Source organism: Choloepus didactylus, chromosome 13 (assembly GCF_015220235.1).
Source record: "Choloepus didactylus isolate mChoDid1 chromosome 13, mChoDid1.pri, whole genome shotgun sequence".
NCBI classification, from domain to species: domain Eukaryota; kingdom Metazoa; phylum Chordata; class Mammalia; order Pilosa; family Megalonychidae; genus Choloepus; species Choloepus didactylus.
The window spans coordinates 36,943,908-36,964,893 of record NC_051319.1 but is presented as its reverse complement, the minus strand read 5'-3'; positions in this window follow the sequence as shown (position 1 = coordinate 36,964,893).

The window sequence follows — 20,986 nt, the reverse complement described above, 5'->3', positions numbered from 1 at the left end:
TATCCATTATTTTCCTAAAAGAATAGACAGCTTAATAAAGAAACAACAAATCAATCTCTGATTTGTAGTATTGGTCTGTTTCCATGATGTAAATATTCTTACCATAGCCTATTTCAAACTACCAACATGATGTCACTGAATGGGGAATTGGAAAGTGATGCATGGTTGTTCATTATTATATAGTGTTCCCACCATATGGATACACAGATATACAAAAATAAATAACCTAAAGAACATAGATCATAGTAAAATGTAGCAAAATAATTAGAAAGTGATGAGCTTTGAGTATTTACTACCTTTATTAACAATATAAATTATTTAGATGTAAATTTATATAATTTAATTTTTAATATTTCCAAATATTTAACAACCAGGTCACAAAATTCCTGAAAATTTAATAATAATTGCCTCTTGTGAGCTGATAAATCCAGCTCCACCATGCCCTTGCTTACGCTATTTTGGAAAGAATAGGATAAGAGTAAAGATTTGTTTGTGGCTAGCTGTGGTCAGAAAGGGATGTCAGACTCCCTCCAACTCTTTTCCTTGGGCCTCACACCTCTTTGCTCTATTCTAATGAACATTTCTTATCTATAGGATAGCTTTTGAAATGATCATCTCTTCTCTTATTCCCAGAATGCAGAGGGATCCAGAATATCTTTCCTATTTTAATTCTCGCCACTGAAGCCATAAAATGTCAATGATTATAGATAAATTGTTTAAAGAAGAGGTCACAATTTTATTACATAACTAATAATATGAAGGGTATTTATTTTAATTTATAATGTTTCATTATAAATAGTATTAATGAATAGATAATCTTGTAATATTCATGTTGACAAATCTCTTCTTGAGCACGGACAACTTGCTATAAATGAGTTTGAAATTCTCTGGTGATCATATGCTTAATATACCTGGGCCACTTTGCCCACATCCTGTCTCCTAGACCTGGTCTCCAGCCACAGAAGAGCCCCCTCTAACCATGCTTATTCTCTGTGACCCTGTCACTCCCTGGACACAGATAACTGGGGAAAGATGGACGCTTGAAGCTGGATTAATAGAGTTCTCTGTCAAGGGAATTTATTATCAAGGACTTAGAGGCTCTTCTTGTGTCTCTGTTGATCCCTTGAAGTAGAAAGTTATGTATCAGTAGTCATCAAAGAAGCATAACAATGAAGTAAATAGGCAGAGAGAAACAGGAATGAGAGACCAAGTATACCAAGAGCATCAAAATGAGTTATCTTACAAGGCATGGCTGTATTTCCTGCCCTTGGATTTTGAGATAGCATTGGATTTTTCTTTTTACTTAAGTTCCTTTGAGTGCGTTTATATTCTTTACTATCAAATGATCCCTAAGATACTACGAATCATTTTCACATACACTGATTTTTTTCTTATTGAAGTGGTCAACTGCCAAAAGCTGCTAAGGAGTCAGTTAATATAAGAACCAAGAGGGCTTCATTGGATTTAGTATTAGAGAATTAATTTCTGACCTTAACAAGAGAAGTCTCAGCCAAGTGGAGGGAAATTATTCCAAATGCAGTAGATTGAAGTGCAAGGTGAGGAAATAGAAATAGAAAAGTTGATTACAAACAACTTTTCCAAGAAGTTTAATGAAGATAACTTCCCCAAGAAGTTTAATGGTGATGAAGAAGAGAGAAATGGTCATTTGCTACAGGGGTATGTGGCGTTCAGGGAGGATTTTTTGGGGGGAGGTGTTAGTATATGTTTCAAAGAGAAGCAGATTCTTTAGGATATGTTTTGCTGATAGAGATGATCCAGTAGAGAGAGCGAGAAACCGATGGTGCAGAGGAGAGAGGGGATGATTGTAAGGACCAAGTCTTTGAAAAGATGAGAAGGTTTGCGTTCCAGAGCACATGGGGAGGAGTTGATCTTTGATGGTGACTCTCCATAGTAGAGGAAGTAAAGGTGACATATGAGTATGATTGCTCATAGACTGGTAGTTTGGGGGACTGCACTTATTTTCTCAATATTAACCAAACTCATCATCTGAGAAAGAAGAAAGAAGGAGAGGAAGGTTGATGACAGATGGAAAACAGTGAATTTTTTTTTTTTTGAGAATGGAAAAGAAAACACTTAAGAAGATAGATACATGTGAGATAGCATTGCAGTGTTAGAATAAATAAATAATGACTGAGATACTCCAATGAGTAATTCCCTGAGACTGTATCCTCCAAACAGACAAGACTGCTTATCTTTCAAATATACAGATTAGTAATAATTAGAGTTGGTAGCTTTACTGAGCACCTTACCTATGTGCTTTTACATGGCAAAGTTTTGTTTGGCATCTGTGAAGCCAGTATTTTAACCATTTTATTGTTGAGGAAACTGACCAATAGAAGTTAATTTTCCCAAGATCACAGCTCTTGGTAGGTGGGGATAAAATTCGTAGTTCTTTTAAACTTCATTAGCCTTATGCTTTTTCTACTATCCCATGCGTTCTCCATAACATACATTCTAGTTACTGACAGCATCAGGACATGGAGTCCCTGGGGGCAAAGGTGGGGGGCAAAGAGCGCGCTATGGGGGAGACTCATACACAGGTAGATCTCCGCAATTGCACTGAAAACAAACCAAAACTACAGGCCAGTTTGCATTCAGCTGATGAAATGTCTGCATAACGTCTCTGGGCTATTGAATACCTGTCTGGGTGTCTCTGGAAAGCACATCATCGTTGCTCAAAAATCTTGCTTGATCAATACCAAATCACAACTATTAAAGCCAGGTGAATTAATTTTTATGGTGCATTGGATTGTTAAATCCTAATTTTCAAAATTCTTTTATTATATCCACATTTCGTAAAACTTGTGAGAATATGTGAGATGTGCCACTTCTACAAGTTTTTGCTATGTGTTTAATGCAAAGAAAAGGAAATGAAATTCCTTTTTCCAAAATGTCACCTTATACTTCATGTGATCTGACCATTTTAGCCACCAGAGGGTAGTGTGAATCCATCTATTAAAGTGAACCACAGAAATCCGTACACTTCTGATAGGTATTCTGCAAATTTTTGCTCTCAGACTTCGTAAAATGATATAAAAATATATGAATCTCTGCATACATTTTAAGTTGATATCTAAAATTCTCAACATAAGGATAAAATCTGGTATGTTATAACAAAGAAAATCCTTTCTGGTATATTTGAAATATTGACATTTACAAATAAAATGTATATCACCTTTTCCACATATCCAAAGGAATCTAAATATTATAGTGATTTGATATTCACTGTCATCCATTTAAAAATTATATGGGCACGCTTTCTTTAATAATTGGAAATTTTGCATTTTTCTGTCTTTATCTTATACATAAATTCCACTTCCTCCACAAAATACATACTTGAAAGTCTTTTTTGTTTGATCACCCTCTCACACTTCTCTGCAACTATAATATATATGTATAAATAAAAATTCAGTTTTTAAAAAAAGTTTCAAGTGACTCTGAGGCTCTAATTATTACTAATATACAGTTCATCAAAGCAACAAAAATGTATTAGAAATGTTGATAAATAATTATTAAACCTAAAAAGTAAAATTGTATATGAAATGCAGATATTAATAAGATAGATGGGAAATAATTTATTCTAGAATGAAATAGGATTCAGCATCAGTTTTATTTCTATTGCTTGAAAAAACTTGATCACATAAATAGAAATGAAAGTTTTGTTCAGGCATTATCACAAAATTCTTTGAACTCCTCCCATGTTATATATGCCAACAATCACACAGTGAATTATCAGAAACATTTAAATGATCTGTTAGCTGATAACTGGATTAGATCTTCCTCTTATTTTGTTGTAAGGAAGAATTGAAAACTACTTGATTAACAAAATGATTATCACCTATTCATTAAAGTCATTCATTTGCTTAAGCAGTATTTTGAATGGCACCATGGTTTCATGCTTCAGATGTTTTCTACCTTGGGCCATTATTCCATGGTAAGTCTAGGGATAGGTGAGAGATATGAATTTTGTTTGTAGACTGGGAGAAGGGTTAGTAGTATGCAAAGGGTCACTAATAGGGAAAACTGTGTGTGTGGGGGGAGGGTGTATATGGGAACTCTGTCTTTTCTGCATGAATTTTCTATAAACCCACAACTTCTCTAATAATAATTACAAAAATATTATGAGTAATATTTCCCTTCTTTTGATAATATTCTCAAATATTTTAGATACCTGTTAGCAAACAAAAGAGCAATTTGTAGTATTTACCTGTCCATAAAAGAAAGGTCTGTTTAATAAAATTATTTATCCAGACTTTATTGGCATTTTCTTTCATGTAGCACTATAATTCAGTGTGAACCATACAGCAAGAATAAAACATTATTGGACTGGAATATTGTTTCACATGGTCAACCTGGGCTTTAGTGTTCCAAGCCCCACCCCTAATGTAAGCCCCACCTCTCACTGATTGGTGATTACCTTCTAATTACTCAAACCCTCTATTCAATGTCCTCAAATCTCATAGACTATGTAAGATGCCTGCATTGGATCTGGGACATAGCAGATGCTCAATAAATATTAGATCCTTTACTTCCCCTCTGTTTGGTGCAGGATTAATACAGGTTTAGAGTCAATTCCTTCCTTTCCCACAGCTTCCATCTTGACATATCTCATAATCAAGCATTAGAAAATGCTTGAAGACTTCCTGATTATAATAATCACATCTGTCAGTTTATTCTTGACTCCTCCATTCTTTGTTTCCTCTAGCTTAAGTCCTAGTTCTACTCTTGAGGCATCACTAAATAGTTCCAGTTTTCCTTCCTCCCTTCTTCCCTCTCTCCCTTCCTGTCATTCTTCCTTCCACAGATATTCTATTTTTTTATTGATATTTATTGAGATATATTCACATACCATGCAGTCATACAAAACAAAGCATATGTTCAATTGTTTACAGTACCATTATATAGTTGTGCATTCATCACCAAAATTAATTTTTGACATTTCCATTACCACACACACAAAAATAATAAGGATAAAAATTAAAGTGAAAAAGAACAATTAAGGTAAAAAAAGAACACTAGGTGCCTTTTTCTCCTTTTATTTTTTTCTTCCCCTATTTTTCTACTCATACATCCATAAACTAGACAAAGGGGAGTGTGGTCCATATGGCTTTCCCAATCACATTATCGCCCCTCATAAGCTAGATTTTTATACAATCGTCTTCAAGATTCGTAAGTTCTGGGTTGTAGTTTGATAGTTTCAGGTATTTACTGCTATCTATTCCAATTCATCAGAACCTAAAAAAAGGTTGTCTATATTGGGCACAATAGAGTGCCCACCAGAGTGACCTCTCAGCTCCTTTTGGAATCTCTCTGCCACTGAAGCTTATTTCATTTCCTTCTTCCCCCTTTTGGTCAAGAAGATGTTCTCCATCCCATGATGCCGGGTCTAGATTCCTCCCTGGAGTCATATTCCACGTTGTCAGGGGGATTCACTCCCCTGGGCATCAGATTCCACATAGCAGGGAGGGCAGTGATTTCACCTGCCAAGTTGGCTTATCTAGAGAGAGAGGGCCACATCTGGGCAATAAAGAGGTATTTGGGAGGAGGCTCTTAGGCACAATTGTAGTGAGGCCTATCCTCTCCTTTGCAGCAACAGTCTTCCCAAGGGCAAGTTCTGTGGTAGAGGGCTCAGCCCATCAAACCACCAGTCCCCTATGTCTGTGAGCATATCAGTAACCATCAAGGTAGGGGAGCCCAACACCCCTGCATTCTCCACTAGCTCCTCAAGGGGGCTCTGCATATTGTTTTCATTGTTTTTGCTTTAATCCCAATTAACTCTTTTTTTTTTAAATCAACTATATTAAAAAAAAATAAAAAAACAATAAAAAAAAAACATTTCATACAAACCATAACAAGGGAGTCCAACATGATCCTACTCTACCCCAAGAAAATAACCCAATATACCAACATTTCTGTGAAGTTGTTTCCACCACACTCACCAGAAATTAACAAACCATAGTCATTCCTGGGCATTCGCAGAACATTAAACTCACCCATGATGGCTTATCTGTTATCATTGGATTATTGTTCCCCTTTCACCAATTGCTCTCTATCACTAGTTCCCCTACATTCTACCTTATATACCATTTATTTTAGGAGTGTGTTGTTTAACCTCCAGGCATTTGTGAATTTTCTAAGTCTCTAATGGTTACTGACTTCTAATTGTATTCCACTTTGGTCAGAGAAAGTGCTTTGAATAATTTCAATTTTTTTAAAATTTACTGAGGCTTGTTTTTTGTTCCAGCATATGGTCTATTCTGGAGAAAGTTCTGTGATCACTAGAGAAGAATGTGTATCCTGGTGATTTGGGATGTAATGTTCTATATATGTCTGTTAAATCCAATTCATTTATCAGATTGTTTAGGTTTTCAATTTCCTTATTGGTCTTCTGTCTGGTTGATCTATCTATAGGAGAGAGATGTGTTGAAGTTTCCCACAATTATTAGGGAAACATCCATTGCTTCCTTTAGTTTTGCCAGTGTTTTTCTCATGTATTTTGTGGCACCATGATTGGGTGCATAAACATTTATGATTGCTATTTCTTCTTGTTGAATTGCCCCTTTGATTAGTATGTGGTGGCCTTCTTTGTCTCTCATAACATCCTTGCATTTAAAGTCTATTTTATCTGAGATTAATACTGCTACTCCTGCTTTCTTTTGGCTGTAGCTTGCATGAAATATTTTTTTCCCATCCTTTCACTTTCAATTTCTTTGTGTCCCTGTGTTTAAGATGAGTCTCTTCTATGCAACATATTGATGGTTCATATTTTTTGATCCATTCTGCCATTCTATATCTTTTAATTGGGGAGTTTAATCCATTTACATTCAACGTTGTTACTGAGAAGGCATTTCTTGAATCAGCCATCCTATCCTTTGGTTTATGTTTGTCAGATATATTTTTTCCCTCTCTCTCTTATTGTCCTTTAATGAACCAATATTGAGTCTCTTTAGTACTGAACCTTTCTCCATCTCTCTCTCTCCTTTCTTTGTTTCTCTGTTAGTATCTGATGTAGGGCAGGTCTTTTATTAGCAGAATCGCTCAGTATTTGTTTGTCTGTGAAAAATTTAAGCTCTCCCTCAAATTTGAAGGAGAGCTTTGCTGGATAAAGTATGCTTGGTTGGAAATTTTTCTCTCTCAGAATTTTAAATATGTCATGCCACTGCCTTCTCGCCTCCATGGCGGCCACTGAGTAGTCACTACTTAGTCTTATGTTGCTTCCTTTGTGTGCGGTGAATTGCTTTTCTCTTGCTCCTTTCAGAACTTGCTCCTTCTCTTCAGTATTTGACAGTCTGATCAGAATATGTGTTGGAGTGGGTTTATTTGGATTTATTCTATTTGGAGTTCACTGGGCATTTATGCTTTGTGTGTTTATATTGTGTAGAAGGTTTGGGAAGTTTTCCCCAACAATTTGTTTGAATAGTCTTTCTAGACCTTTACCCTTCTCTTCCCCTTCTGGGACACCAATGAGTCTTATATTTGGATGCTTTATTTTATCTATCATATCCCTGAAGTCCATTTAGATTTTTTTTTTTTAAATTTTTTCCCCATTCTTTCTTTTGTTCTTTCATTTTCTGTTCTGTGGACCTCAAGGTCACTGATTCATTGTTCAGCTTCCTCTAGTCTTGTACTATGAGTATCCAGAATCTTTTTAATTTGGTCGACAGTTTCTTTTATTTCCATAAGATCATCTATTTTTTTATTTACTCTTGCAATTTCTTCTTTATGCTATTCTAGGGTCTTCTTCATGTCCTTTTATCCTGTGCCATGCTCTTCTTCTTGTCCTTTATATCCTGTGCCATGCTATCATTTTTGTCTTTAGTTCTTTGATTAATTGCTCCAAGTACTGTGTCTCCTCTGACCTTTTGATTTGGGTGTTTGTGTTTGGGTTATCCATATCATTTGTTTTTTTCATATGCTTTAAAATTCTCTGTTGTTTTTGGCCTCTTGGCATTTGCTTAACTTGATAGTGTTCTTTTAGGATATGTATGCTAATTTGTCAGATCTACAGCTTGGTGGCATGCACTTTCTCTAACTAACCAGTAGGTGGTGTCTGTGAGTCACCTATTCCCCTCAAGCCAGTTCTCCCCAACTTTGTCTTTGTGGTGTGTGGGGGTCTGGTTCTTGTGTGGTCCAACTGGTGCGCCAAGTTTGGGTGTGTTGTTGGTACTGTTCGTCCTGAATGTAGGGCATGTGTCTAAGCAGTTAGGGAGGGAGAGCAGCTTTAATAATCAAACCTACCAGGTGTTCCTGAAGATTTAAGGTTGTTGCAAGAGTCTAAACCTTCATTTCAGTCTCGCCATAGATTGTCTCTGCTGCTGACCCACAAGTCCTTGGTATTGGCGTATGGTCCCTGGGATTTCTGAGTGGGTCCCTCTTCCAAGCCGTGCCCTTCTAGGGCCTCTGCTGAGGGAAGGCTGTGCTATATCACAAGTGCACGCTGTCCCTCAAGGGAAGTTCTGGGGCACCAGGATGTGTAGGTGTGTTCCCAGCCTGCTGTAAGGATGGCTGTATGGGGCATGTTAATTTCCCCCTTTTCACACAGCTCTGCCTTCCCAGCTCTGGGACAATTAGCTGTGGGTGCACGAAAGGCTAATGTTCATGCCCTCTATTGTGGCTATGTGTGCATGATGCTCTAAATACTTCCCGTCCCACTGGGTTTTTTGGCACAGCTCTGGGCTGTGGCTCCAGCACTGGGCAGGAGCATTCCCAGCCTACCGGGAAGATGGCTGCAGGGGGTGTGGTTATTTTCCCCTTTTGGCTCACTCATGCCTGCCTCACTCCGAGACAATTAGCAGCGGGTGTGCAAAAGGCTATCTTCCATGCCAGATATTGAGGCGTTCACACAGCCCGTTCCTGCCATGTTTCACTGTGCGGTTCTCGCTGCCGTATCTGCAGCCACTTTTGGGTTTTTTAAAAAAGAACTAGTCCACCTCCAAATACCAACCCATGGTTTCCCCACACCGCAGCATGGTTGCCAGACATTCAGCTGGCTTACTCACTCGTTTCAGAATGCAGACTCCCAGTTTCACCAAGTACACGGTCCCTGTGGTTTTACCAGACCTTGTCCAGCTGGTGCATCGCTGGAACTGGTGTTCTGGGTCACTTTCTGGCTTTTATTTAGTATTTTTCATGGAGATGTTTTTTTGCCCTGTCTCTCTTAGCTGCCATCCTAGGTTCTCCCTGATATACTCTATTTTTGCATAGTAGGCACCACTGTCTTCTCTGGGAATGAAGTGGCAAATAGGAAACGAAGTCCCTTGCCCTTATGGAGTTTATTAATGAGGAAGACAGACAATAAGCACATAAACAAGGAATATTGTAAGACTAAAGAAAAAAATAAAGCAGGTTTTGGGGGTAGAAAGTGAGGGAAAGGGTATCATTTTAAGTAGGATATTCACAGTGGGACTCTCAGATCCTGAATAAAGTGAAACACTTTATACCTGCAAATGTCTGAGGGAGAGGAGTACGGGAGAAGGAACATGAAGTCCTGAAGACAGCACAGCTCAGAGGCAGGTGTGGTTGGAGTGGAGTGAAGAAGAGGCCCAGTGGGAGGCTGGAAGTCAGACAGGTTACCAGAGCTAGACCATGTCAACCATCACTAGAGCCATGGACTATTCTTTTGTTATTATTATTATTATTAATTTTAGGGCTATAGATTATTCTTAATTTTATTTTTAACTTTTGTTTTGAAAAAAATTCTAACATACAGAATAGTTGCAAAATTAGTAGATCAAACTTTTGTATGCCCTTTACCTAGATTAACCAATGGCTAAATTTCTGCCACATTTGGGCAGTTTATCTTTCTAGGTATATATACGTAAATATTACTATTCATTATTATTTCTGCGGCACTATTTGGAAATAATGTACAGAAATCCTGACCCTTAACCCAAAAATAGTTCAGTATGTACCTTTTAATAACAAGAATAGCTTTTGTAACTCAAAAGATTTAACACTGTGTAATATGACTATCTAATATGCAATCCATATCCAAAGTTCACCAATTGTTCCAATAATATCGTTTGAGGTTGTCCTTTTTTTTTGTCTCCAGGATCCAATCCAGGAGCAAACATTGTATTTAACTGTCAAGTCTCTTAGTCTCCTTCAGTCTGGAACAGAATCCCACTTTATCTTTCAAGACAGTAGTTTTGAAGAGTACAGGTTAGTATTTGTAGAAGTTCCCTCAATTTGAGTTTGCCTGAGGGCTTTGAAATTTAATTGAAATGTCATGAAAGTAGTAGGGAATTGTAAGCAGGGAAGTTGTGTGATTTTACTTATGTTTTATGGGATCCATCCGGCTTCAGAGTAGATCACAGAGGAGGAAGAGCAGAAGCAGGAAGGCTGGTTAAGAGTCTCTTACTGCACACCAGATAATTTAACTTGTACGGTCAGTTTCCTGAAATAGCATAATTACATGGATCTTTGAAGAGGAAGTGAGATCTAGTTGGTTTGTACAGGTTAGTATGAAACCCCCATACATCCCAAAGTAAATTGGGCAGAGAATAAAAATGTATTTGCAAAGCCCCTCTGAGGGGCTGGGGGAAAATGTGGAAATATTAAACTTCTACACCTGGAGAATTACTGATATTCTCACCAACACTGGGACTACCAATTTAGAAGGTCAAGCCCTGGATCTTGGGGCTTGCCCTTATAAAGCTTGTTACTGCAAAGAAGCAACTAAGCCTACTTATAATTGTGCCTAAGAGTCATCTCCCAGAGAACCTATTTTGTTGCTCAGGTGTGGCCTCTCTCTCTAAGTCCACTTGGCAGGTAAACTCACTGCCTTCCCCCCTACGTGGGACATGACACCCAGGGGTATAAATCTCCCTGGCAATGTGGGACATGACTCCTGGGGATGAACCTGACCCAGCACTGTGGGATTGAGAAAGTCTTCTTGACCAAGATGGGGAAGAGAAATGAAACAAAAGAAAATTTCAGTGGCTGAGATATTTCAAATGGAGTCTAGAGGTCCTTCCAGAGGTTATTCTTATGCATTATGTAGATATCCCTTTTTAGTTTTTAGTGTATTAGAATAGCTAGAAGGAAATACCTGAAACTGTTGAACTGAAATACAGTAGCCTTGATTCTTGAAGACGATTGTATAACCACATAGCTTACATGGTGTGATTGTGTGATTGTGAAAACCGTGTGGCTCACACTCCCTTTATCCAGTGCATGGGCAGATGAGTACAAAAATGGGGACAAAAATTCAATTAATAAGAGGGTGGATGGGATATGTTTTGGGTGTTCTTCTTCACTTGTGTTTTTATTCTTGTATTTTTATTTTTTTATTTTTATTTTATTATTTTTTTGGAGTAATGAAAATGTTCAAAAATTGATTTTTGGAGGTGAATGCACAAATATATGATGGTACTGTGAACAATTGATTGTACAATGTGGATGAGTGTAGGGTATGTGAATATATCTCAATAAAACTGAATTTTTAAAAATAAAGAGTCTTTTGCTGCAGTCTAGGTAAAAGCGAATGGAGGTTTGGACAGAAGAAAGGATCAGCATTGAGATGCTAACAAGTGGTCAGATTCAGAATATATTTAATAGGATTTTCTGATGAATTCAAGGTAGGGCATGATATGATAGAAAAAGGAGAGGGAAGGCTGACTCTAAGGAAATCCTTTGGGCCTGAGCCCTGGGTGGGTGGCGGTGCCATATTCTGTAATGGGAGAAGACTGTGGGAAGAGCAGGCAAGTGTGTGGGCTTGGATGGGAAGAATCAAAAATCGGTTTTAGATTGTTAAGTCTGAGATGTCTATTAGATGTCAATGTGGAGGGGACAGAGAGGCAGTTGGAAACATGAATCTAGAGTTCAGGTGAGAAACTGGTGCTGGAAACTCAAAATATCTAAATCTTACTACTAATACTAGCAATAGCTACTTATTAAACACCTAAGATATGCTAGGTATTTGGGCAGGTGCTCTAGGTATATAACATTATCCCCAAACCTCAACAAATACAGTCCTATCAGCAGTATTGGCATAATTTTCAAAGACTCTTGCCCCATCTGCTCATATCTCATCCTTCCACAGATTCTGCTTATGTTTGGGAACATCTTAAGGGAAGTCTTACATCGGCTTATAAAAAAAGTCTTGTTAACTGGATGTGAGCTCTGCCTTGCACCACTTCTGCCTACTTGGCCTACTGACTTGCCCACCTCCTCTGCTGGGTCAGGGCTGCTGCTTTCCTCGGGGAGCTTAAGACTCTATTCATTCCTGATGCTGCTGCTAAGCCCTCCTATGTGCCACTGCTCTGCCTTCTCCTGCTGGGCACACCACCACCCTAGAGCCCCAAAATGCCAAACTTCCCGGCAGCCTGTGGTTAAGTGGGGGAGATGCCTTCTCTCCTTTGTTGTGTTATGCTTTCTTATCTGGCCTAAGTTGGACAAAAGAGATTCTCCCTGGGAATATGGAATCTGTGTAGGCAGATGGAACCACAACTCTGTGAACTGACCATGTTCTACCAAGTGTTCAGGCAAAGTAGAGAAATCAGTCAACAGAGTGAGAGGGAAGAAGGTACTTATCGAGTTGGAGGCAGAGATGAGACCCTAATGGCTTTCTAGGCTCCGTTTCCAGCTTTGTGGGCTCTGGCTCCATCCCTGCCCTTGGGTTCCATAAGATACCTCTGTACCCTTACAATAAATCTCTTCTTTATCCCTTTGTGCTTTAAGCAGTTCAGATTTGTTTTGTTGATGAAGCCAAAGAGTTTTGGCTAATTATCACTCCCTCCAATGCCTGAGGAAATGAATTTTATAGGGAAATAAATACAAGGAAGATAACTGATTCCTCCATGTTACTGCTTTCCTTCAGAAATACCTAAAGCATTGCCTGCATTTTGTATCTCTCTTCAAGGATCTTTCTATTAATTGTACACAGCTTCTCAATCATCTTTTCCCCCTTTTGCTTCTCTGTCACTTTCTCCATTTTAATTTCTTTTTCCTACTTCTAATGGTTTTTTTCTAGTCTTTCAACATATTTTCTTTCATTAAAAGATGAACGTCTGTGTGCAATTTCTCACAACTCCTCTTTAAGGCAAGTATTGTCATCTCACATTTGCTTCTATTCCAAGCGATTCTGAGAACATAGGAATGCTATCACTGGCCTAGTTTGGACAATTAGAAGGGATTTGTGGGTAAGCATTAAGATTTTGATTGAGCACTGGAAGTCCATTTTCTAGACCTTCTATGAGCTCTGCAAGCTATGAAAAGATTTCAGAGTGACCTTTTCCAAAGGTAGATGCTCCCTCCGCTGGCACTCCTGTTTACTATGATGTGCAATCCAGCATATTTCTCTGACAGGCACTTTTCCTCAGAGTTCTCCTATTCCCAGGCAACCCATGACCCCTGAAGACTTTTTCCAAGGCAAATGGCTGCTCCCAGGTCAGGGTGACTTTCAGCAGGGCCCTAAGTTTCTGCAAACAGTTACAGATGCAAGCTTGAGTCTCTCACACACACAGCTTTTGCATTTGGTCTGTCTCTGTTTTTCAACTGCTATGACAAATTCTACAGAATGGGTTTTGGCTTAACAAGAATTTTTTGGCTTAAGTTTTGAGGCTAGAAGTCCAAAATCAAGTTCTCAGTAAGACATCTTTTCTCCTTGAAGACTGTGGCACTCAGGTGCTGGCTGCCAGCAATCCTTGTGGTTCCTTGGCTTGTATCTCTGCCTCTCTTCACATGGCAGTGTCTTCTTTCTGGCTTCTGTGACTTCAGGGTTCTCTTTATTAGGCCTCCAGTAAACTGACTTAAGGCCCACTGGTTCAGTTTGCCACATCTTAATTAAAAATAACACCTTCAAAAGGACCTACTTCCAAAGGGAGGCAGATTAGGATTAAGAACATATATTTGTCAGGGTACATTGTTCAACCTACCACAGGGTCTTACTCTCTTAGGAGCTATGGTCACAGAGTTTGTTTCCCTCATGGAAATGTCTAAACTCAGATATCTGTAAAGCTTTGACCCAACCCTATGTTCTTAAATGTTCACAGGGGCATAAATGCAAATTTAGTTCCAGGAATAACCAAGGGGTTTACCAGTTCCCAAAGTGAGCATACAACTCTCCATCTGAAATACATTTTTTTTTCTTGGTAACCTATATTCTATATTTTATGTCTATGAGTTTACATATTATAATTAGTTCATATCAGTGAGATCATAAAATATTTGTCCTTTTGTGTCTGACTTATCTTGCTTAACATGATGTCCTCAAGATTCATCCATGTTGTCGCATGTTTCAGAACTTCATTCTTTCTTACTGCTCAATAATATTGCATCATATGTATATACCACATTTTGTTTATTCATTCATCTGTTGATGGACACTTGGGTTGGCAATTGTGAATAATGCTGCTATGAACATTGGTGTGCAAATGTCTGTTCACGTCCCTGCTTTCAGATCTTCTGGGTATATACTGAGAAGTGAAATTGCTGGATTGTAGGGAAACTCGAAATCTAGTGTTCTGAGGAAACACCAAACTGTCTTCCACAGTGGCTGTACCATTATACATTCCCACCAGCAACACTTAAGAGTTCCAATTTATCCACATCTTCTCCAATACTTGTAGTTGCCTGTGTATTTAATAGCGGCCATTCTAGTAGGTGTGAAATGATATTTCTTTGTGGTTTTGATTTGCATTTCCCTAATAGCTAGGGAAGCTGAGTATCTTTTCATGTGCCTCTTAGTCATCTGTATTTCCTCATTGGTGAAATGGCTTTTCATGTCCTTTGCCCATTTTTAAATTGGGTTGTCTTTTTATTGTTGAATTGTAGGATTTCTTTATATTTACTGGTTATCAAACACTTATCTGATATGTAGTTTCCAAATATTTTCTCCCACTGAGTTGGTTGCCTTTACACCCTTTTGACAAAATCCTATGAACTAATGAAGTATTCGATTTTGAGGAGTCCCCATTTATCTATTTTCTCTTTCATTGCTTGTGCTTTGGGTATAAAGTCTAAGAAACTACCGCCTATTACTAGATCTTGGAGATGTTTCCCACCATTTTCTTCTAGGAGTTTTATGGTACTATTTATTATATTTAGGTCTTTGATCTATTTTGAGTTAATTTTTGAATAGGGTGTGAAATAGGGGTCCTCTTTCATTCTTTTGGTTATAGATATCCTGTTCTCCCGACACCATTTATTGAAGAGACGGTTCTGTCCCAGTTGAGTGAGCTTGGGAGTCTTATCAAAAATCAATTGATCACAGATCGGATGGTCTATTTCTGAGCTCTCAATTCAATTCCATGGATCAATATGTCTATCTTTATGCCAGTACCATGATTTTTTGACCACTGTGACTTTATAATATGCTTTAAAGTCAGGAAGTGTGTGCCAGTTTGAATGTATTATGTCCCCCAAATGCCATTATCTTTGATGTAATCTTGTATGGGCAGACCTATCAGTGTTGATTAGATTATAATTCTTTGAGTGTTTCCATGGAATGTGCCCCCAACCAACTGTGGGTGATAACTGATGAGATATTCCCATGGAGGTGTGGCCCCACCCATTCACAGTGGGCCTTGATCAGTGGAGCCATATAAATGGGCTGACAAACAGAAGGAACTCAGTGCAGCTGCAAGTGACCTTTTGAAGAGGAGCTACAGCCAAGAGGGACACTTTGAAGAAAGCACAGGAACTGCAGATGAAAGACAGTTTGAAGATGGCCATTGAAAGCAGACTCTTGCTCTGGAGAAGTTAAGAGAGGACAAGTAACCCAAGTGCAACTAAGAGTGACATTTTTGAGGAAATGCAGCCTAGAGAGGAATGTCCTGAGAGAAAGCCATTTTGAAACCAGAACTCTGGAGCAGACACCAGTCATGTCTCTTCCCAGCTAACAGAGGTTTTCCGGATACCACTGGCCATCCTCCAGTGAAGGTACCTGATTGCTGATATGTTACCTTGGACACTTTATGGCCTTAAGACTGTAACTGTGTAACCAAATAAACCCCCTTTTATAAAAGCCCATCCATCTCTGGTGTTTTGCATTCTGGCAGCATTAGCAAACTAGAACAAAGTGTAATACCTCCCGCTTCATTCTTCTTTTTCAAGATGCTTTGGCTATTTGAGGCCCCTTACTCTTCCAAATAAAATTGATAATTAGCTTCTCCATTTCTGCAAATAGTCTGTTGGAAGTTTGATTGCTATTGCACTGAATCTGTAGATCAATTTGAGTAGAATTGACATCTTAATGACATTTAGCCTTCCAATCCATGTACATGGAATGTCTTTCCATTTATTCAGGTCTTTAATTTCTTTTAGCAGTGTTTTGTAGTTTTCTGTATACAAGTCCTTTATGTCCTTGGTTAGGTTTATTCTTAGGTATTTGATTCTTTTAGGTGCTATTGTAAATGGAATTTTTTTCTTGATTACCTCTTCAGAGAGCTCATTACTAGTGTATAGAAACACCATTGATTTTTGCACGTTGATCTTGTATCCTGGCACTTTGCTGGACTTGCTTATTAGCTCACATAGCTTTGCTGTCATTGAGGTACATTTTTGAGTAACCTATGCTGACCACTAGGTCTTTAATAGGTACTATTCTAAGAATTTTAGATGGGTTAATTCATTTAACTCTCACAATGAACATTTAAAGTAGGAAGTTCTATTAGGATTCCCATTTTAAAAATGAAGAGATTGAAGTCCAGATATAACTTGGCATGTCTAAAGCTGCACAACTAGTAAAGTGGGTAGATTTGAACTCAGAATTTTGTGATTCCACAATCCATAATCTTGATCACTGTGCTATGCTGCTTCCCCTAAGGTAGACTGTATATACTAAATATCTACATAAAAAATGAAACCTTTATAATGGCCCTGTGGTATAAAAATTTGTATCAAAATGTAATCAGAATGTTATGCTGGGTTGTGAGCTCTCCCTGCTGTTACCACCCTTACTCCCAGCTCCCTAGATAAATTTTCACCTCTCTCCCAATCTCCGAATGTCATCCACATTTCCAGTTTGATGAGAAGGGCTGGAAGCAGAAAGAAAACAATATAGTGAGCTGGAAAAGTGTTCCTTCCCAAGAAGGAAAATGAATATTCATGAGGTAACTTAGGCCCAGAAGTCCTTCCCTTGCACTTAGAGCTAACCAATCAATAGCTCTATGCACTGTCCTCCCTGAGTTGATGACCAACAATGCATTAGTGGCGTTGCTATTTAGCAGCTCCAAGTTCTCATTAGAAAATAAATTTATTGTCTGTCTCATTCTCCTCCTTCAATAAGTCCTATAATATTGCTTCCTGTTAGAAAGCTTTAGAAGCCCTTTAGGTTGTCAAATAGTATTTCTCTTGGCAGTGTTACATTATTGATTGAAATAATCCCATTAAAAAGATGTCATTTATGGCAGGTGCAATTCCTACTCAGCTAATTAATGTGTGGTTTGGTATTGCATATTCAATCTGGTAGCAGAATGCTTAGTTTTTTGTTTTTTTTCTTCCGGTGGTGGTGTTTTCATTACTGAAATAAAAAATGGACCATAGAAATGTCACCCAGGAAGAACTCTCAATTAGAAAACACTGCCCTGTTGCTTTCTTCCTGCTGCAGTTTGATGGACTGACTTCAATCTATCTTAGTTGACGGGACTGGTCTGTTCAATGGTTTTATTCTCCTGGGCCCTGGAGGCCCCAATACCCTTGTAAATCAGCAGGCTGCTGCTAAGGCAGCTGAGACAGTCATTACCCCTCCTCCAAGCACACACTTCACTGGAAAGAGGACATAACAGCACATTTGGGTACAGATAGTATATTATACTATTATTTAGTTGATGGTATCAAATATCTTGCCTATTAGAGGTACTTGTTGAAAAAAAGCAGTGAATTCAAAGGAAAATACTATCTAAATAATAATGGTGTGATATGATTTGTCTGTTTGGAAGGCATACAAAAGAAGGGCTGGAAGCAGAAAGAAAACAATATAGTGAGCTGGAAAGTGAAATGATAACTGACATTTCCTCTAGTAAGTCCTGATGAAATTCTCTGTGGGGGTGGGTGGGTGGATTCCTTGTTTATGGGAATAAGAGGAAAAATTGTGGCAAAGTATCTTTGCTCAAAAACGACAACAATGTTCCAAGACTCCACATAAGAAAATATTGCCAATGCTGTGGCTAAAAAAAAAAAAAAAAAAAAAAAAAAAAAAAAAAAATCAGATACCTTAATGGAATTCTTAAGTTTGTTCAAGTCACCATTTGTTGTTTAAGAAAATAATGACCTTTTAAGCATAGCCTTCATCGTAATACAGAGTACTCATTTGTTCAATACAGACATATGTACGTACTGGGTACATACAGTGATCGTATCATTGTCATCCTATTTGTGTGGTTTAGCTGATGTGATTTTCTTTTACTTGTTCTCTGAGCTGCTAAATATAAAAACTAAGTGCAATGGCTAAACTTTCTAAGGAATGAGCTCGTGTGTTTTCCCTCAGTCAGAATTTAGTATTCTACCTAGTAACAATTACTGTGCTTTCCTATGCCTTCAGTTTGGGTTTGCTTTGTTTTCCACCCTTCGGCATGTTTGTTGAACAATGACCAACTTGTGATCTCACATCTCATTTTAGAACACCCATCAAGTGGGATTTACAAAAGTTTCAGCTAGAAAATTCTATCCTTAAGATCCTACCCACCAGGAGTGGTTTGCTGCAGTCCATGCTGCCTTAAAGAACCAAAGTGTAGGTTCCTTGGGTGTGGGGGATCAAAACTGTTACTAACTTGGGACCTCTGGCCACTCACTGATAGTTGTTAAATTGCAACTGCTTAAAATTTTTAAAGGAATAACTACAGTAGTTTAGAAAGTGAGTTTTGTGGGTGGGAGGTACAATTTATCTTAAGTACAATAGGGAGTTTGCGCACACACACACACACACACACACACACACACACACACACTCCTCTCCTCTGCACCCATTTCTCAGCTCTTCCAGCAGGTGTCACTATAATCACAGAACAAACATTCCACAGCATGGGTATGTAACTTTATTTTTCTAGCATAATAATTTAAAGTATTTACACACTGCACACTCGCTGTTTTACAGATACTTATTCATATACCTATGAACCACATCTAAAGGTTTCTTTGCAAAGACTTGACACACTGTGGGGGCTTTCAAGCATACAGCAGAAAAGGGGAAAAATGTTTTGAGTCTTTTAAAGACAGTCATGTGGAGCATCTGTGAAAACCAGTGTTTCCCCCCAAGTTTGAAGCTCCCCCAGGAGACCTCTGAACAGCTGTAGGCCTATCCATCTGCTGATATGACCCACAACTCTTCTGGCTCAGAAGGATTTCAAGAACCAACATGTGAAAGCTGCACTTTCTCTAAAAATTCCAGAAAAGAAAAAGAAGAAAATAAACCTAAGGAAATACTTATTTCTGAAAGTTATCTGTGGAGACTGTGAATGTTATAGAGAGACACTGATCATGATGGGAAAATAGCTAAATACAATGGTACTAATGCTAGTGACACAGGATGCTTTCATACTTCCAGGTAAAAGATAAATGGTGAGGGAAAAAAAAAAAATCCAATTTTCCCAGCTGTTAGGAGAGGTGGTTCTTTTGTTTTCCTGAAAAGAACAAAGATAATCAATTATATGCACTCTAAACCCAAATACTGTAGAAAATTCTATTTTTATTTCATTTTTACTATTTGCACAAAAATAGTGGTGAGAAGTATCCTTCTAAATGTTTTTTGTCCATCATTCTACTCAATCACAAAACTAGCTAACTACAGCCTCTGAACCTGGCACAAGACTCAGAAGTGAGCAGAAACCACCACGGTTCAGAGCTGCTGGAGAAAGTCCCCCAGCCCACCTTCTATAAAAGAATGAAAAGTTTAGGTTCCGCCTCTCTGGAGTAAGATCTCTATTCAGAGTAAGAAGTGAGAAACCTCTGTTATTTTCCCAGACTGGCCAAGATTATTCTCTCATACCAGAAGCTAAAAGAGGAGGTTTGTTACCTGTAAATTAACCCCCCAACTCTATCCTGTGACTGGATGACACACCAGTCCACAAAGAAATAGAACCTCATAAAATGACATCCTCTTTTTTCTGTAGGTCTGGGTCTCTGGCAGTGTCACTCATCAATAGGAAAGGCAAGGATATGGTCAACTAAAACTAAGCATCACCTTGGCCTAAATAACTATGCTATTTAAAGTTAACATCTTTTGCTTGCTTTTAGGTAAACTTGCACCATTAAAGTACAAATTGTCCCACTTCTCCCTGGAACCATGTTACATGTTAGATGTAACAATCTAAACCTATCTATCTATCCTGAAGTTAACTTTGTCAATGACTGTTTCAGCCTTTTCTTCTTTTCCTTTTGCAAAGGGCTGCCTACATTGCAATGGAAGACACAAGGAGAGAGAAATCTTTTCACGTTATAGGGATTTCACCAAGTTCCATGGGCAAATGACTAAATAATGTTGACCTACAGGTGTTAAGAGGGACAGTATACGACTAAGAGAGAGACAACACCTGGGAAGCAACACCACAAATTGAGTCAGGTGACAGAAGCTTTTCTGTTGTTTATGTTCTACTCCATTCCATCATGCACATAGACACAGCAAAGACTGTGATGAAGACCTTGGTGTGGAGGGAAAGGATGAATGGAAAACTTTGTGTTGGGATCTGGGGCCCTACATTAGACAAAGAATCTAACAAACCTCTGTTCTTGGATTCCTAAAATGTGGTCCCGTAGGTGGAGGAGAGGGGGCAGCATGTGTTTCTGGACCCAAAGAGCCATGGGAGAGAAGGTTAAGAACATGGGCTTGCAGAAGTCTTAGAGAGAGAGAAAAAAAGCAAGACGTGAGTACCACTAAATTTATGTGTTCATGTTTTGTTTATGCAGAATAGGGCTGAAAGATGGAAAAACTACAAGTTAAAGAGGGGCATGGGATGAGTAAAATTTGAGAGCTCTGGGGGTCTAGCACAACGCCTGGCATTTATATATGAAACTGCCATCATTCAAC